This window comes from Carcharodon carcharias, chromosome 9 (genome assembly GCF_017639515.1).
Source record: "Carcharodon carcharias isolate sCarCar2 chromosome 9, sCarCar2.pri, whole genome shotgun sequence".
NCBI classification, from domain to species: Eukaryota; Metazoa; Chordata; class Chondrichthyes; order Lamniformes; family Lamnidae; genus Carcharodon; species Carcharodon carcharias.
The window spans coordinates 34,251,248-34,263,287 of NC_054475.1; the positions used below are offsets into that span (position 1 = coordinate 34,251,248).

Below are 12,040 nucleotides of genomic sequence, written 5' to 3' on the forward strand. Positions count from 1 at the left end.
ATTGTAAGTCCTTTTCAGGCCATGGGGTAGCATTAAAAACTCACTTTGGCCCCACAGAGGTCCAGAATTGGCACATCAAACATAATCTCTTTGTCACTTGCTCGTCCTGCTTTCTACCCTTAATGTCACCATTAGCACATTCCTTAGATAATATCACCACTGTCAACACCTCTTTGTCCTTTTGTCTATGACATCTTTGACAATCTCTTCTTTGCCTCCACCTATCACTGGCCCTCTATCCAGCTCTACCTGTCCCACCCCCCTCAACCAGCTTGTATTTCACCGCATTTCTATATTTCCTTAGTTCTGATGAAGAATCATACGGACTCAAAACGTTAACTGTATTCCTCTCCATAGATGCTGTCAGACCTGCGGAGTTTTTCCAGCTATCTTTGCTTTTGTTTCAGATTTCCAGCATCCGCAGTATTTTGCTTTTAATCAATCTCTTTGTGTCTATTACCTTTGTTGACTCAAACCTATGAGCTTTTCCAATGCCTAGTATGGAACCTAAGCCTGTTCTCAGTGGATATGAGAACTGCTGGGTGGAAAGGAGATGCAGCAAATGGGATTCCCTAATAGGAATAGGAACATAGAGCCAGGAGTAGGCCATTTGGTCCATCAATCATGCTTCGCCATTCAGTTAGATTATGGCTGATCATCTACCTCAATGCCACTTTCCCACACTATCACCATTTCCCTTGATGTCATTAGTCTCCAGAAATCTATTGATTTCTGTCTCGAGCATGCTCAGTGATTGAGCTTCCATAGCCCTCTGCTGTAGGGAATTCCAAAAATTCACTACCCTCTGAGTGAAGAAATTCCTCCTCATCTCAGTGTTAAATGGCTTGCCCTTTATCCTGAGTTTATATCCCCTGGTTTTAGACTCACCAGTCAGGGGAAACATCTCGCCTACACTTACCCTGTCATGCCCTGTAAGAACTCTGTAAGTTTCAATGAGGTAACCCCTCATTCTTCAAAATTCTAGGGAATACAGACCTAGCCTCCCCAATCTCTCCTCATATGACAATTCTGCCATCCCAGGGATTAATCTGGTGAACCTCCGTTGTACTCCCTCTTTGGCAAGTATTTTCTTCCTTAGATAAGGAGACCAAAACTGTGCAAAATACTCCAGGTGAGGTCACAACAAATCTCTATATAACTGCAGCAAGACACCTTTACTCCTGTACTCAAATGCCTCGCAATGAAGGCCAACATACAATTTACCTTCTTAATTGCTTGCTGCACCTGCATGCTAGTTTTTAGTGACCCATGTACAAGGACACCCTTTGGACACTCACACTTCCCAACCTCTCACCATTTAAGAAATAGTCTACATTTCTGTTTTTTTCTGCCAAAATTAATAATTTCAGACTTATTCACATCATATTTCGTCGGCCATGTTCTAGCCTATTGACTTAGCGTGTCCAAATTCTCTTGAAACCTCCTTGCATCCTCCTCACAACTTACATTCCCACCCAGTTTGGTGCCCTCAGCCAATTTTGAAATATTACAATAGCCCCTGGGTGTTACCATTGAGCAGAAACTGAACTGGACTAGCCATATAAATACTGTGGCTACAAGAGCACATCAGAGGCTGGGAATCCTGTGGCGAGTAACTCACCTGACTTCCCAAAGCCTGTCCACCATCTACAAGGCACAAGTCAGGAGTGTGATGGAATACTCTCCACTTGCCTGGATGAGTGCAGCTCCAGCAACACTCAAGAAGCTTGACACCATCCAGGACAAAGTCCATCCACAAACATTCACTTCCTCCATCACCGACGAACAGTGGCAGCAGCGTGTACCATCTACTAGATGCACTGCGACAACTCATCAAGGCTCCTTAGACAACATCTTCCAAACCCACAACCGCTACCATCTAGAAGGACAAGGGCAGCAGACACTTGGGAACATCACTACCTGGAAGTTCCCCATCAAGCCATTCACCATCCTGACTTGGAAATATATCACCGTTTCTTCACTCTCGCTGGGTCAAAATCCCTTCCTAATAGCACTGTGGATGTATCTACATCACATGGACTGCAGTGGTGCAAGAAGGCAGCTCACCATCACCTTCTCAAGGGAAATTAGGGATGGGCAATAAATGCTGGCCTAGCCAACAATGCCCACATCCCATGAATGAATAAAAAATATTGGTCCCCAGATCCAAATCATTTATATAGATTGTGAACAGCTGTGGGCCTATCACTGATCCTTGCAGTACCCCACTAGTAACAGCCTGCCACCCTGAGCATAATCCATTTATTCTTACTCTCTGCTTTTTGTCTACCAGTATACTTGCCACATACTAGTATATTTGTCCCAATGCCATGCGCTGTAATTTTATTGACTAACCTCCTGTGTGGGATCTTATCAAAAACTTTCTGAAAATCCAAAAACACCGGCCAGGACTTTCCCCTCAGCGCTTTGGGGGCAGGGCCCGCTTGCTGAGGGGAAAATGACGCAGGATGACGTCGGGAGGAACCCCCAACGTCATCCCGATCCATTTAAGTCTTCAGGAAGGCGGGCCAATTAAGGCCTTTGACAGGCTAATTAAGATAATTAAAGACCTGCTCCTCCAAGCTTAAAGCTGGCGGGCAGGCCAGGAGCCCCAGTGGGCTTCTGATTATTCATGAAACTTCATCCACAGGTGGGATGAAGTTTCATGTCCGTTCTTTAAAAATTTAATAAACTTTATGTGTTTCTTATTAACATGTCCCATCTTGTGTGACATTGTCACATAAGGGGGACATGTTAATAATTTTAATATTTCTCTATTTTTTGACTTTTTTTTACCTGTCAGTAAACTCCCTGAGACAGCACTTTGCCTCAGGGAGCAGTGAGCTCTTTCCCTGTTTTGGCGGCGAAGGTCAGCTGCTCGCCCGCCGCCAAGGCGGTGGGGCCTGTTCGCCCATCAAGGGCAAAATTCTGCCCGACCACATCCAGTGGTTCTTCTTTATGCTGCAAGTGACAACCTCAAAAAACTCGAACAATTTTGTCAAACATGGTTTCTCTTTCATAAATCCATGTTGAATTTGCCCAATTTTACCATTCTTTTCTAATTGTCCAATTACCATATCCTTTATAATAGATTCTAACATTTTCCCCACAATTGACATCAGGCTAACAGGTCTGCAATTTTCCATCCTCACTCTTCCTCCCTTCTTAAATAGCGGGTTTACATTTGCTGCTTTTCAGTTCACAGGAACCTTTCCAGAATATATAGATTTTGAAAGATAACCACCAATGCATCCATTACCTCTCAACACTCTGGGATGAAGCTGATCTGGTCCAGGGGATTTATCAACCTTTAATCTAGTTAACCTTTTACTAATTCCTTTTAGTTCCTCAGTTTCACAAGTCCTTTAGTCACCTGGTATTTCTAGAAGATTTTCTGCGTCTTCTCTCTGAAGACAGACGCAAAGTAACTATTTAGTTTTCCCACCATTTCCCTGTTCTCCACTATAAATTCTCCTGTGCCCAACTGTTTGGGCCCACATTTGTCCGAGCTAATCTTTTCCTTTTCATGTGCCCAGAGAAGCTTTTACAGTTCACCTTTATGTTCCCCATTAGTTTGCATTAATATTCCCTTTTCCCTTTCTTAATCAGTTTCTTGGTCCTTCTTTGCTGCGTTCTAAATTGCTCCCAATCTTCAGGCTTACCATTTTTTCTGGCATCCTTATAAGCCACTTCCTTTGATTTATTGCAATCTTTAACAACCTTCATTAATCACGGTTGATTGACCTTTCCCTTTGTGTGTTTGCGCTTTAGAAAAATGTATATCTGTTTTAGACCTGTATTTCTTTAAATACTAGCCATTTTTCACATTTAAGACCCTAGCTTCAGAATGAAATATATCACATTCAAACTTAATGTGAAATTCTATCATATTGTGATCACTATTTCTCAAAGGCTCCTTTACAGCAAGGTTATTAATTATCCCTTTCTCATTACACAACACTAAATCCAAAATAGCCTGATCCCTAGTTGGCTCCACAATGTATTCCTCCAGAAACCTGTCTCATACATGCTCCAGGAAATCATCCTCCATTGCATTAGTGCTGATTTGGTTAACTCAGTCTAAATTGAAGTCGCCCATTATTACTGTATTACTCACATTACATACATCTCTAATTTCCTGATTTATACCGTACCCAACATAACCAGTTTAGTTTGGTGGCCTATAAAAAACTCCCACCAATGTTAGCGGCGTCTTGCTGTTTCTCAGCTCCACCCAAACCAATTCTACATCTTGATCCTTCAGTCTAAGATCCCTGCTTTCCAATGTACTGACCTTGTCCCTTATTAAGAGTGCTACCCCACCTCCCCTTCCTTTTTGCCTATCCCTCCTAAATGCTGAATATCCTTAGAAATTCAATTATCAAGCTTAGTCACTCTGTAGCCACGTCTCAATAATGGCAATTAAATTATACTCATTTACCTCAATTTGTGTATTCAAATCATCACCCTTTTTGTGAATGCTACATACATTCAGATACTTTAGCAGCATTTTTAACATTATTCCCTATTCTGATCCTATTTGATGCTTGCCTGTGCTTCATCTGTCTTCTATTTTTGCATTCTACTTTTCTACTTCCTTTTACCAATTTTACTTCCTTCGAATCTGAGCTGCCTCCCAGGTTCCCATTGCATGCTAACCTGGTTTAAACCCTCCCCAAGAGCACTAGCAAATCTCCCTGTGAGGAAGTTAGTCCTGGTCCTACTAAGATCCAGTCCGTCCATCTTGTACAGGTTCCACTTGTCCCAGAACTGGTCCCAATGCCTCAGAAATCTTATGCCCTCCCTCCTACACCGATTCTCTAGCCATGTGTTCAATCTCTTAATTCTCCAGTTTCTGTGCTCACTAGCAAATGAGACTGGCAGTAATCCTGAGATTACTGCCTTACAGGCATTGCTTTTCAAACTATTTCCTAGCCCCCTGAAATCTGCTTTCAGGACCTCATCCCCTTTCCTACCTAAGTCATTGGTACCAATGTGGACTACAACCTCTGGCTGATCACCCTCCCCCAGAAGAATGTCCTGCAGCTGCTCTGTGACATCCTTGACCCTGGCACTAGGCAGGCAACACACCATCTTGGAGTCAAGTCTATGGCCACAGAAATGCCTGCCTGTTCCTCTAACTAAAGAATCCCCTATCACTGCTGCTCTTCCCCTCTTCTTCCTTCCATCCTGTACAGCTGAGCTGCCTGTGGTGCCACAATCTTGGCTCTGACTGTGCTCCCCCGAGGAACCAATGCCCTCGTCAGCATCCAAAATGGAAAACCGATTAGCGGGCGGGACCTCAGGGGACTCTTGCACTACCTGCCTGATCTTCTGGACTGCCTGGTGGTCACCCGTTCCCTTTCTGCTTCCATGCTCCTAACCTGTGGTGTGACCACCTCTTTGAATGTGCTATCCACGTAGCTCTCAGCCTCGCAGATGCGCTGCAGTGACTCCAGCTGCTGCTCGAGCTCCTAAACCCAGAGCTCAAGTTTCTGCAGCTGGTGACACTTCCTGCATATGTGGTCGCCTAGGTCACTGGTAGCATCCACAAATTCCCACATACTATAGGACATGTATTCCACATGACCGAGCTGCCCTGTCATGTCTTAACTTCACTTCACTTACATAAACTTAATTTTACTTTGGTTTACTTATATTAACTTTATTTCACTTGGCTTTAACTTAACAAACTTTACAACAATTGATAAACCTTACTATTCCTGATAAATCTGAATAATTAACACACTTTACTAATTGCAATAAACCTTCCTTAAAGCATTCCTTCCCCGTGCACCAAATTGCCACATGAACCTAATTCGCTACTCACTCAGTTGTTGATACTTAGATACACCCCTGAAGTTCCTTTGGGATATAGGAGTGGGTAGAAGGTGCTAGACCACCAGCCTAGTCAGTATTTTCAGGGTGAGTTAACTGGAGTGGAAACACAGCAGTTCCATGTTTCACCCAAATCCTAATCAGATTTCCAGGAGGCATTTGATAAGGTGCCACATCAAACGTTATTGCAGAAAATAAAAGCTCATGATATAAGGTAACGTATTGGCATGGATATAAGATTGGCTAGCTAACAGGAAGCAAAGAGTAAGCACAAATGGGCCTTTTTCAGGTTGGCAGGATGTGACGAGTGGTGTGCCACAGGGGCCAGTGCTGGCATCTCAACTGTTTATAATTTATATAAATGATTTGGATGAAGGGATTGAAGGGATGGTTGCCAAATTTGCTGATGACACAAAAATAAGTAGGAAAGTAAGTTGTGAAGAGGACATAATGAGGTTACAAACAGATATAGATAGGTGAAGTGAGTGGGAAAATGTCTGGTAAATGGAGTATAATGTGGCAAAATGTGAAATTGTCACTTTTGGCAGGAAGAATGAAAGAGAAGCATATTATCTAAATGGTGAGAGATTGATCTGAGGTGCAGAGGGATCTGGGTGTCCTTGTGCATGAATCACAAAATGTTAGTACGCAGGTGCAGCAAGTAATTAGGAAAGCTAATAGAATGTTATCATTTATTGCGAGGGGAATTGAATACAAAAATAGGGAGGTTATGCTTCATTTGTACAGATCATTGGTGAGACTACATTTGAAGTACTGTGCGCATTATCAGTCACCTTATTTAAGGAAGGATGTAAATCTGGTGGAAGCAGTTCAGAGAAGGTTTACCAAATTAATACTTGGAATGGGTGGGTTGTCTTATGAAGAAATGTTGGATAGACTAGGCTTGTATCCACTGGAATTTAGGAGATTAAGAGCTAACTTGATTGAAACATATAAGATCCTGAGGGGTCTTGACAGGGTGGATGTGGAGAGGTTGTTTCCACTTGTGGGTCAACCTAGAACTAGGGGTCACTGTTTAAAAATAAGGGGCCAGCAATTTAAAACAGAGATGAGGCAAAATTTTTTCACGCAGAGGGTCGCGAGTCTTTGGAACTCTCTTCCTGAGAAGGTGGCAGAAGTGAATATTTTTAAGGCAGGAGTGGATAGATTCTTGGTAAGCAAGGGGGGTGATAGGTCATCGGGGGTAGGTGGGATGTAGATTTCAGATTACTATCAGATCAGTCATGATCTTATTAAATGGCGGAGCAAGCTCGAGGGGCTGAATGGCCTCCTACTGTCCTTGTTCGTATGTTCGTATCATATAGTTTTCCCTGAATTCCACCTCCCCTAGAATTCGATTTCACCAGGGGTATTTTCGCATCAGTATTTCTGAGATCCATTTGACGCAGTTAAAGTGGAATTGCTATTCATTTTGTAAAGAGCCTGTAGGCTCATTTAGCTGAGGTTTCACATCACAACATTTTATGTGAAGGAGTAAAGGTTTTTCCATGGCACTCAAAGCATTCTTTTATGCTTACACAATTTGTAAAATGAACATTGGCTAGGATTTTACATTTGCAAATCGGGGCTGTGTAAAATGCAGCGTGATGACATGAGTATGGTAGGAAAGAAAATTATTAACAGGCAATGAAGCTTGTTAACGAGCCAATTATCCTGAATATTATGCTGCTTATGCCATGGTGCGATTGGTGTTGGCAGGTGGGCGAGAGTGGGGGTCTACTTTCTCACCATCAGAGGTGAGAAAGCAGGAAGGGGAGTACATCCTTTGGGTGGTGCCCTGTGCCCCTCCCTAGGGTGCATGATCTCTTCCCACCCAAAACTCTGATGCTTACTTGATTCCCGGATCCATTCATCTTGGGACTGCCTCCAGTCCCAGCAGTGCCCACTACTGAATTCTGGTACTGCAGTGGCTGCTAGATCTACGGGCCAATCTGATTGACCAGCAGCTCTTGAAGGTGGGATTTCCTCCCACTGAGGGGAGGAAACGCCACCCTTTGTTCGTTTAGGCAGCTGGCAGCGCATTATCACTCAGGTGCCCTTTTTTAAAAGACCAACTTTTATAATAGGGACGAGAGCAATTGGCTCTCCCCCCCCCATGTAACATCCAGCACATTTTATAGTCACCCTTCCTTTCTGTCTCTCTATCCATTTCCTCCCCCAAAGTTAAAAGCCAGGTAGGCAATTTTTTGTTATAAATGACAATAAATAAACATTAGAAGTGGAGGGTTCAGGCAGAAATATGATCAAACATAAGAGATATATGGAATAAGTGATCGAGGAGAACCATTGAAGCAAATGTGGAGGAGCCAAGGGTGTGTTTCTCAAGAATTGGGAATAGAGGAATAAGGCAAGAAGCAAAAGTCTGTACCAGGTCAGATTCTGGTTCTTATTTCCTGAAAACCGCATTGTAGACTGAGACAGGATAATTTTGTTGAACACTGTTATATACGTTCATAGACTGATCATATCATCTCTAACAGAGTGTGTGTGTGAGAGAAAGTGATAATATGTGACCCATAGTGGCCGGGATTTTCCGGCCCCATTGCGGGCGGAACCTGCCGAGGGCCAGGTGACGCCCCAGAAGTCCATTGACTTGCGGCAGCACCAGAAGATCATGGTGGCGGACGGGCGCAGAAAATCCCGCCCATAGGCTTTTGAGAGTTTTGTATCTGCAATAGGGATATAACTTTAAGAAGTTATACAAATGTCAGAATGATTAAGGCAAGACAGTATAGATTTAAGAAACCGTTGATCTTAATTGCCATTAATCAGAAACAACACCCAGTCTGCAAAAATAAAAGACAGAAATAATTCAACTGAAGGGAGCAGTTTGGAGAGGAAATAACAGAGTGAGAAGGTGTGTGCTGGAATGTATTCTCTTACTGTTCTGCTTCTCACTGCATTTAAAGGCACAATGCTGTGGTCAAATAAACCTAACTCATTTTAACTATTAAACTCTGGTCTATTTGTCTAATGAACACTGGGTACTGTGGCTGCTTCAACTTGTTACACATATATGAGTAATTTTCTGCCTGTTGAACATCAATTCACTGTGTCTGTCAGTGAATTGTGTAATTTTATTAAATCCCTTTATTGGTGCAATTTTTAAAAAAATACTTTTTCCATGAGGTTCAAAGCATTCTTTTTCCTCACGTCATTGATCTTAATCTCATTAATCCACCTGTCTCACTGATGTGCAATTTTGTCAAGAACACAATAATATAAACTTGAATTTCTATATTACTTGTCATATGAATTTTTGGTGTGATTCTGTTTCCTGGGTGATTAAGACTGTCTAATTGAAGTAACCTGAGAAAAGGTGATATTTGGAACCTATAGTATAACATTTCTGAATAACCATACCAATTAAAGGATTTAAAAAGTATGATGGTGGAGGAATGTGAATGCCTTTATGTTGCACTCATGGAATAATGGAAGTTGATTCATGCTCACTGTTCCCAAAGTAACAAGGCCTGAATCTCAAGCTTGCTGCAGCTTCAAATGTTTCATATTATGAAAGGAAGAATCAGAACTGAATGGCTTAGCAACCTTTTGCCACTGCTCTTCAAGAAATGCCTACCTCCTTGAAGAAGTTCTGTTCCTCTCTGCGACAAGATTTCCGGATTTCTCTGTTGCCTTGTTCACCTTCATTGCTTTCCATTTCTCTCCTAGTGTTTGACAAGGTGTTTACTAAAACCCGCTTTCACAGCCATATCTCCTTTCTCAGTGACTGTCTCCGTCTCCGACTTACCCCACATGGATTTCAACTGAAATTCCACCCCTCATGTTTCGAACCCACCCAGGATTACAGGTATCTCCGGGACATAAAACGTTTCTCGGACTGCTGTTCCCGTCACATTCTGAAATCCACTCTCAGTGCCATGCGCCGCCATATGAACACACTCGACCTCTCCCTCCAGCAGCACCGCCGTACCCTTTTTCAAAGCTGCGCGTGCCCCCAGTTTCATTTTATCCTTCGGCTCATCCGACGCCTCAACAAGAAACTTTTTCTCTTTCTCTCAAGTGCTAAGGAACGCAAGCTCCAACAACTCATCGACACCAACACCCATCTAGGACCCTCCACCCCTGCCTGTCCCTCCGTCCCCACCCCATCTTCCAATCCCAACCCCAGCCGTGTATTCACTATACCCCCTGACCTTCCCCTCTCCGATGCTGAACGTTCAGTGCTCAGCAAAGGACTTAGTTTCATACCCTTACGCCCTCACCTCAATGAATTTCGGGCTCGGCATGATACTGAACTCTTCTTCCGCCGTCTTCGTCTCCGGGCTCACTTCTTTGGGCAGGAGTCCTCTCCCAGTTCAACGGATCCTTTTACCCATCTTCAATATTCTCCCTCCACCTGGACCCCTCCCTCTGGATTCTTACCTTCTCTCGATCTTTTCATTGAGAACTGTCGGCGCGACATTAGTCGTCTCAATTTCTCTGCTCCTCTCACCCATTCTAACCTGTCTCTCTCTGAACTTACTGCACTCCATTCTCTCAGGTCCAACCCTGACATTGTCATCAAACCCGCTGACAAGGGTGGTGCTGTTGTTGTCTGGCGCACTGACCTCTACCACGCGGAGGCTGAGCGTCAACTCGCAGACACTTCCTCCTACCTCTCCCTGGACCATGACCCCACCACTGAACATCAAGCCATTGTTTCCAGGACTGTCACTGACCTCATCTCCTCTGGGGATCTCCCTCCCACAGCTTCCAACCTGATAGTTGCCCAACCTCGGACGGCCCGCTTCTATCTCCTACCCAAAATCCACAAACAGAACTGCCCCGGTAGACCGATCGTCTCAGCTTGCTCCTGCCCCACAGAACTCATTTCTCGTTATCTTGACTCCCTTCTCTCTCCCCTTGTCCAGTCCCTTCCCACCTACATCCGTGATTCCTCTGACACCTTACGTCACATCAACAATTTCCAGTTCCCTGGCCCCTACCGCTTCCTCTTCACCATGGACGTCCAATCCCTCTACACCTCCATCCCCCACCAGGATGGTCTGAGGGCCCTTAGCTTCTTCCTCGAACAGAGGCCCGAACAATCCCCATCCACCACTACTCTCCTCCGTCTGGCTGAACTTGTTCTCACGCTGAACAATTTCTCCTTCAACTCCTCTCACTTCCTCCAAATAAAAGGTGTGGCTATGGGTACCCGCATGGGCCCCAGCTATGCCTGTCTCTTTATGGGGTATGTGGAACATTCCTTGTTGCAGTCCTACTCCGGCCCCCTTCCACAACTCTTTCTCCGGTACATCGATGATTATTTCGGTGCTGCTTCATGCTCTCGTCAGGACTTGGAAAAATTTATTAATTTTGCTTCCAATCTCCACCCCTCCATCATTTTCACGTGGTCCATCTCTGACACTTCCCTTCCCTTCCTTGACCTCTCTGTCTCAATCTCTGGTGATAGACTGTCCACCAATATCCATTACAAACCCACCGACACCCACAGCTATCTTGACAACAGCTCCTCACACCCCACTTCCTGTAAGGACTCCATCCCATTCTCTCAGTTCCTTCGCCTCCGTCGCATCTGTTCCGATGATGCTACATTCAAAAACAGTTCCTCTGACATGTCCTCCTTCTTCCTTAACCGAGGTTTTCCACCCACGGTCGTTGACAGGGCCCTCAACCGTGTCCGGCCCATCTCCCGCGCATCCGCCCTCACTCCTTCTCCTCCCTCCCAGAAACATGATAGGGTCCCCCTTGTCCTCACTTATCACCCCACCAGCCTCCGCATTCAAAGGATCATCCTCCGCCATTTCCGCCAACTCCAGCATGATGCCACTACCAAACACATCTTCCCTTCACCCCCCTTATCGGCATTCCGTAGGGATCGCTCCCTCCGGGACACCCTGGTCCACTCCTCCATCACCCCCTACTCCTCAACCCCCTCCTATGGCACAACCCCTTGCCCACGCAAAAGATGCAACACCTGCCCCTTCACTTCCTCTCTCCTCACCGTCCAAGGACCCAAACACTCCTTTCAAGTGAAGCAGCATTTCACTTGCATTTCCCCCAACTTAGTCTACTGCATTCGTTGCTCCCAATGTGGTCTCCTCTACATTGGAGAGACCAAACGTAAACTGGGCGACCGCTTTGCAGAACACCTGCGGTCTGTCCGCAAGAATGACCCAAACCTCCCTGTCGCTTGCCATTTTAACACTCCACC

The 12,040-nt window shown here is 44.6% G+C and overlaps 1 protein-coding gene across 8 annotated transcripts in view; it reads left to right on the top strand.

Annotated features, from left to right (window-relative positions):
* The window catches only part of itpr3 (inositol 1,4,5-trisphosphate receptor, type 3), a 312,431-nt gene that overhangs the window by 139,316 nt on the left and 161,075 nt on the right, over window positions 1-12,040 (top strand). The gene's annotated exons all lie outside the window — the stretch shown is intronic.